Source organism: Nestor notabilis, unplaced genomic scaffold, assembly GCF_000696875.1.
Source record: "Nestor notabilis isolate BGI_N333 unplaced genomic scaffold, ASM69687v1 scaffold9815, whole genome shotgun sequence".
Lineage (NCBI taxonomy): Eukaryota > Metazoa > Chordata > Aves > Psittaciformes > Psittacidae > Nestor > Nestor notabilis.
In genome coordinates, this window is record NW_009927848.1 from 30,957 (window position 1) to 38,270 (window position 7,314).

Here is a 7,314-nt window from a genome sequence, read left to right on the forward strand (position 1 = left end):
GAGCAGCAGAAATGAGGCAATCTTAGTTTGGAACGTGCATATCCAGGCAGCTAATCTGGGGTCCTGCCATGGGGGGATCATGCTGCTTCTTGCGCTCCGGGCTCTTGTGACTGCAGAGAAACTGCCTTTAACATCCTGGTTTTCTTACTAGAAATCTCTGATGCAGCAAGAAAAGGGATAAGAGGACTTATTACTCTTCAACCCTTTAGGAAATGAGATGGAAGCAATGACAAAATAGAGAATAGGCGGCTGCGGAAAGAGCATGAAGGCAGATAGCAGCAGAGGAGAGTATGAAACTTTGATTTTAAAGAGCAATGTAGGCAGAACAGCCTGGATGCAGCTGAAAGATTTGGATTGTGACTCACATCTACAGATCTTGGGTGGCATCTCACCGAGGACGTGGTAAGCTCTGTGCTACTGAAACATGCCATCTTTTGAGATGTTTGCATCCCTCACAGTCAGGAGCGCCTGTGGTTCTTCTGTGCACTGCTCATTTTCAGGTACAACATTCAGCTCATGCCAATAAGCCTGCCAAAAATAGATGTGTGTCTCAGGCTGAGACAAAAGGAAGGGCAAAGTCTGAGCCCCTTGGAATAAACATCTCGAGTGATAAACGTGATACAGGTCTTGTCTGATGGAGACGTGTTTTTTTCTTAAATGTATTTGTTTTCTTTGGAGTACGAGCCTGATTCCTGTGTCCATGCTGTTTTGCACAGTAGGTGGTTGAGAGGCAAAGTTTTGAGGAAGGGAAAACGGAGAGGGGATAAGTCTCAGCACTTGTTTAGGTGGGTGATAATCTGGCATCCTGGGATGTGGTTTGTAAAGAGTTGGCCGAGGTGATTCTCTTTGTGTGGTTGGAAATGCTACAGAGCACTTCTAGGGTCACTGTCTTCACAGACAGGACCCCCACATTTGTCACAGAACAAAGGAGAAGAAACTTGTGTCCTTTGTGAGTAAAACCAGAAATTATGTGCTTGGGCGCATTCCTAGAAAACAAGTGAAAATTCATGAAGCTTGAAGTTAGCTCTTGGGATGGGATATTCAGGATATCCAAGTTCAGATATTTGTAGCAGTTACATCTAGAAAGGTCTTGCACTGTGGTTATTTCTCATCCCTTCTGAAGTCAAAGACATGAATCAACTCATGCTTATATTCCAAAGGCTCAGTACTTTTGAAGTGACTTAACTCTCCCTCTGCCCTATCCCTACATATAGGAGAGGATGAACACTCCCATGCAAATGTTTCTGCCCTTAGATATGTCCCAGTGTTCATGTCCCAGCTTTGCTGCTGCAGTGACCCCTGATACACTGCCTGCATATCAGTTACTATGTGAAATATCTGCCTTCTCCTGTCATGTTGCTATTCCCTGAATTTCAAGAACTTTCAGCCCTGCTGTGTTTTGGGTGGGTTTTGTTTTTTTTTTTGCCTTCCATGACTGGAAGAAGCCACAGAAGCATGGTCACAGGCTTGTTACTTTTGATCCAGCGTTGCTCAGGTGTCATCAGAAGGACTGAAACAGTGGCTTGGAAGTATGGCCATCCATGGGTAGGTAGGTGATGGCTCCTTCCAGGTAAAGAACAGGGTTTTCTGGATGTTTAAGTACCAAGAGTGGTACAAGGCTCTTGTAGGAATGTCCCACATTCTGTACATTTCTCTCCAGCCTGTGCAATAACCTCAGGGAAACTCTGTTTCTGAGAGGTGAAGCGCTTTCCTCTACCTGGCTTGCACTTGACTTAGCTTTGATGCTTCCATGGTTTCAGCAGTCGGTGAAGCACAGACCCATTGTCTTTCAGAGCCCCTTTGCCGTTGGTTTCTCTCCATTTGCTTTGTTTGCTTCTGTGATCCATCCCATCATTTCATTTTTTTCTCCACTGCATTATTTATGGCAGGAAATAACCTGTTTCCCTGGAGGTGAGGAACCAGGCAATGCTGGACTGCTTTGTACCCAAACGTGCTCCACCACCATGAGCTCAGTAGGCAGCTGGGCTGCTTTGGTTCAGCTTTCAAACATTTAGCTGCCAGGCAGAAAAACTGTTGTGTGCATGCGCTGGGCAAGATAGCAGGCAAGTTGGCCCTTTGCGCGGTGGGAAATATCCCTCTGAGCTGTTATTTTTCTCTTGCTCTATCCCAAGTATGACGTGCTGCTCAGCAGGGCTGGCTGCATGATCGTAGGGCAGAGTGATCCCAGACACCCTCCTGCCCTCCTCTTTCTGCCCACTTTAAGAGCTGTCGGAGGAAGTTTTCCCAGCTTTCCCTAAATCATGCTGCTGCCATCCCAGGGCTGTTGGCAGGAAGCTGTGCCTGAGCTCTGGTCTTCCTCTGTTCATCTCCCTGTGCTCTCTAGTAGAACATGGAAGCTGTGTTTGCAAAGGCATTTGGTGTCTTTCACTGTAGAACAAATCCAAGCATTTTTCTTCCCACTGCTTGTTCAAGAAAGTGTCCTGGCTCACAGCAGAGGAGCAGTGCTCCAAGCCTGGGTTAGGACAACTCCTAAAACTCACTGCACCCTTCAGGGCTGTGGGTATACAGGATTCCACAAGATCTTCCAGTGAAATATGCAAGTGAAGTATAATATGGGGAATAACATCAGTGGGTATGACAAGCAAAATTGGTCCATTATTACCAAGTAGGAGGAACAGAGGACATGATGAGGACTTGACAGCCAGTGCCCAAGGGGCTTCCCTGCTGTTCAGCCCAGATCCAGAGCCCATGGTGACTCAGGCTGCAGCAAGCACACAGCCTCCCAGCCACCTGGGTTGCCTTGAGGCTCATCTTCAGGCTAAGCCTGGCAGGCAGCAAGTGCTGCCTCTCTATTCCCAAAAGAACCCTACAGAAATGCCTGATACAAACTATTTTGTCATCCTTGACAAATCCTCCTGCTATTAAGTCATTCTGCACTCTCCTCGGCTGGGAGCTCCTCCAGGACGTTTGGTATTGATGGCCTCACTGATGCCTACTCCAACAGCATTTTGATTTCCCTCCCACACAGCTGCTAGTGGGAGGCACTGATTCATGCCAATGACCTGCCCCATCCCAGAGCTGAAAGGCAGCCAAGGAGAGAGCTGAGCTCCTGCGACAGGCAGGTGCTGGAGCAGATCCTCAGCAGCTCCCAGCCTGCAAATGGAGCTGGGGTCATTTATACCAGCAGAGGATCTTTCCCCAGGAGTCTGAGGTGTTTTGCTATGTGTGGATGTATCATAGAATCAGAAAATGGTTCGGGTTGGCAATGACCTTAAGATCATCTAGTTCCAACACCCTGCTGTGGGCATGAGCACCTCCCACTAGGCATGTCACCCAACGCTCTGTCCAACCATAAGGCTGCTAAAATCAGTGTACAAGAGTCAGTATACATCCTATATAAATGCTTCAATTTCATTATTGAGTGTAGGTGATTTTGTGTGGGGCATATGTTTTCCCACAACACAAAAGTTCATTTTAAAAATACCCTGTTCTGTAGGCTTTCCCTAATGACTATTTTTCCCCACACATCTACTAGCCAACAACATATGCCAGCATTTCTTCCTTAAAAGTAAAAACTGGCACATAGCACACAGAGCATGAAATAATAAGATGTGATTAAGACAGTAGCTGGAGCTAACCAAAGCCAGAAAACTCATAGCTGAAAGGTCAAACCTTTATTTAAATCGCCTTTACAATGACCTATTTATTTGCAGGTGCTGTGAATTAAGAGGGAAAGTCTTGTAATGAAAGGACATCTGGCATGGAAAATCTCACCTCAGTTGAAGCTGAACAAAGTTCCACTTACCCCAGAAGGTAAGTTTCTTGTACTGGGAAATGTCAGTCAACCTCAGGGCAGGTAACCCTATCCAGCATTAGCTGTAATGACTGAATTTGTGGGCAAGATGCAGTACCCGGACTAGGAATGCTGCTAAGTGGGTGCTAAAATCAGCACCTCTCACCAGGGAAATGGGATGATTCTGTTATTAAAGACACCAGTGTGGGGATAGGGGAGATGAGTGGTGTGTCCTGCAATGTATTTTCAGTGCGACCTTCCAAACTGGTTTGTTCCGAGTTTCCAGCAGGTTGTTCTGGGTATCTTGAGAGCTTTGAAGAAAGAATGAGAGGACAGGGCTTTTACATCCAGTTTTTGTCTAACTGTAACTTCCCAAAAAAGGCTGCAGTTAGAGGTTGAAATAAAACGGGCTTGTGTCTGTGATCCAGGTCCCCTTGTTTGAGAAGTGACTCAGCATGTGCTCTGTGAGGCTTGCTTGTCTTCATGTCCTGGTCCCCTCATCTACCCTGGGTCTTGGTGATCCCTGACGAAGCATCACTGCCGTGAGCATGGGCTGGGAGCCAAGAGAGTCAGGACACAGCCAAAGGCAGCTGTGGGATAACTGCCTGTGTGTTCTCAAAGCCCTTCTTCCCTCTATGGGATGGCTGGATCTATAAGGCAGTTGCTTTGTTTTGTATTTTGCGGTGGCTTTTTTGTCATCTGAGTTCTCACTTTGGTAAGGAAAGACTGGTCTTAGTTTTGAGACATGTTTGGTGCTGGAAGCAGAAAGAGGTGCCCATGAGGTTGAGTACCACATGGAGTGATGAGAGCATGTAGACAAGTCTCGTGTCTATGTTTTTGTCTCTGTGACTGTTAACACTGGTCGTTTGGTGTTCAAGAATAAGCCTGTTGCACGTGAATTACCGAGGAAAACAAAATTTTCTGGGATGAGGAAACATAGACTGTGACTAAAGACTATTTTGAAGGCTGGGGAAGTAGTTCCAGAGGCAGCACTGAATCAGGCTTAAAATGCAGTAGAGTTCTGGACAGCGTTCAGGCTGGTTTCTGGGCTCTTTCCTCCTGTTCCTGCTACCATGGAGTGCCTCTGCGGTGCTAGTGCTTGTTGAGAGGAGCTGGCAACAGCACCAGCCTGCCACGAGGAGAAGGAAATGAAGCCAGTTAAGCACAGATGTTTCTTGTTCAGTGTCTGAGCGCAGCGGGCAATCTCAACAGCCCTGGTCTCTGGTTGTCCTCAGAGCTACTCAGTTTCAGTGTGACAGTCACCCATATACACTGCCCAGCTAGCACTGGGTGCTCCTAACCTTGAACTGAAGTGCCCCATTAGCTTTGTTCTCAGTGAAAGTTTGCCACATTTGACCCATTTGGGCTGAAATATCCTCCCTTAGGCAGCCACCCAACATAGGTCTGCATGGGGCAGGAGCCATTTGCGAGCTGTCTCTTCCCAAAGCTAGGGCTTGACACTTAGGCTCAGTTCACCTCACATGAAAGCTGGTCAAGCCAGCCACTGTGGCTTGCTCTTCCCCAGGTCAAGGGTAGCAGAGTTTCTTTCAGGGGCGCTTTTTCTGCTTTTCCCACCTACATCACCTCACTACTCCCAGGGTTACAATTGGATGTTGGGCCTTTCATCAGGGCTTGCACCAGCACATATTGTTTTCCTCCCAGATTGTTTAAAATGATTTCTGCTTAGCCCTTCAAACATCACATGGAGTGGATGGATGGAGTCACCCCCAAGGGCCTTCTCTCTGAGTGTGGTCAGCACCAGCTGCCAGCAGAAAGGCTGAGGAAACCCTGAGGTGTTGCAAATCCAGACAGCTTGTGCCAAAGAGAATGTCCTGAACATGCTTTTTCAAGAGACACACCTGAGGACAAGGTAGTGTGGCATCAAAGGTGCTGAGGACCCCAGGGAGAGCTGGCATCACCCCATTCCCATGGGATCCTGGCTTCCAGCTGGTCAAAGTATGGAGAGGGAAGCTATGGCAGGCCTCTACATTAGTACCCCTGGATAACAAGTCACAGCTCTTGACATTTGCTGGTTTCCACCTTGTGAGGACATTTAATCTTGAAAGAGCTTTTTTCTATATTCCCTGGCAAGCTGTGTGCTGGCTCCGCATCCCTGGCAAGGGGCCTGAAGCACATTGTGAGGGTTTTTGGCTGGAAAGCCACAGAGGCAGACGTGTGCGATGGGGTTTTGAATGTCAGCAAAGATGCCCATTGCTCTCTGCCTGGTCCTGTCTGTAGGCTGCCAGGTGCCAGCTGCAGTGAACCTCTTGCAGGAGGTGCTGCTGCTTCTTGAAAATTGGTGCTTTTCCAAAGAGCCCAACAGGAACCCAGTACTCAATCTCTGGCAGCCACAAAGCCATAAACTTCTCATCAAGACCAGCTAGATGGATGGGATGGTGAATGAGTGCCAGGCAGTGTGGAAGTGAATTTCTGCCAGACCATGCTCCTCTCTCTGGGCAGGGAGAGGTCTTTGGAGAAGGGACAGCGTGGTGGCCCTGGTGTGGAGCCATGAGATCCCTGTGTATCATCTGTGCTTGTAGCTTTGTGCTGCCTGGCTTGTTTGTACAGAGGTGGCAAAGACAGAAGGTTTGTGACAATGTTTGAAGAGAAGGACCTAAATTAATGTTACTGGCAGATGGATAGAGACCCAAACTAATCCCTCCCTGAGGGACCAGCTCATGTCCATCCTGTCAGCACTTGCACAGCTCCAGTCTGCACCATGTCCAACCAAAATGGTTGGAACAAGACAGAGGGAGGTGGGGACAAGGCAGGGTGGAGCAGGTGGATGGCTGGGCTGGGATGCAGGAGCAGCCTGGGATCCCTGGGGAGAAAGGGGATTGCAGTCAAAATCATTGAATTCATGTGTCATTAATTCTGCCTCTTGCAGAATAGCTCTTCCACTCTGAAAAGATTCTCATTATCCTTGAGTGGGACTTTCTTCATTATTGCAGGGTTGGAGGGAAGGCTTGGGTTGCATTTGAAAGCCTTCATGTTCAGGGAGCCAAATTCTGGAGTCTCCTCCTGCAAGGAGAAGTGGTTGCTACCACTTGGCTTGCAGAGCCACTGTTTGCTGGGCTTTTTCCCACTGATCACTCTCACTCCCAGCTGCTTATTCCTACTGATCTTACTTATCATGGTGGCTACTTTTTCGGTCCCAGGGCAGATGATTGCTCTACTGGCTGGTGTGCTGCAGTGGCAGGGAGGCAGGTTTATAGAATCACAGAATGTTTTGGGTTGGAAGGGACCTTAAAGATACCCAGTTTCAAACCCCTGCCATGGGCAGGGACACCTTCCACTAGACCAAGTTGCTCCAAGCCCTGTCCATCCTGGCCTTGAACACTGCCAGGAATGGGGCATGTTCTGCAAAACATCAGATCAGTGCTGACATGTGGTGCCTCTGCTTCCTCTGCCTCACTGTCTGAGTGAGTTATCCCATGTCCCTGGACTTCTAATGGGGGAGATGAGACTGGAAAAAACTCAGGAGCAGAAGGATGGTGGTGTCCAGTGAACAGGGGTTTGTGTGTGAGGAAGTCAGCATCACTGACAGGCCATAACTTTTC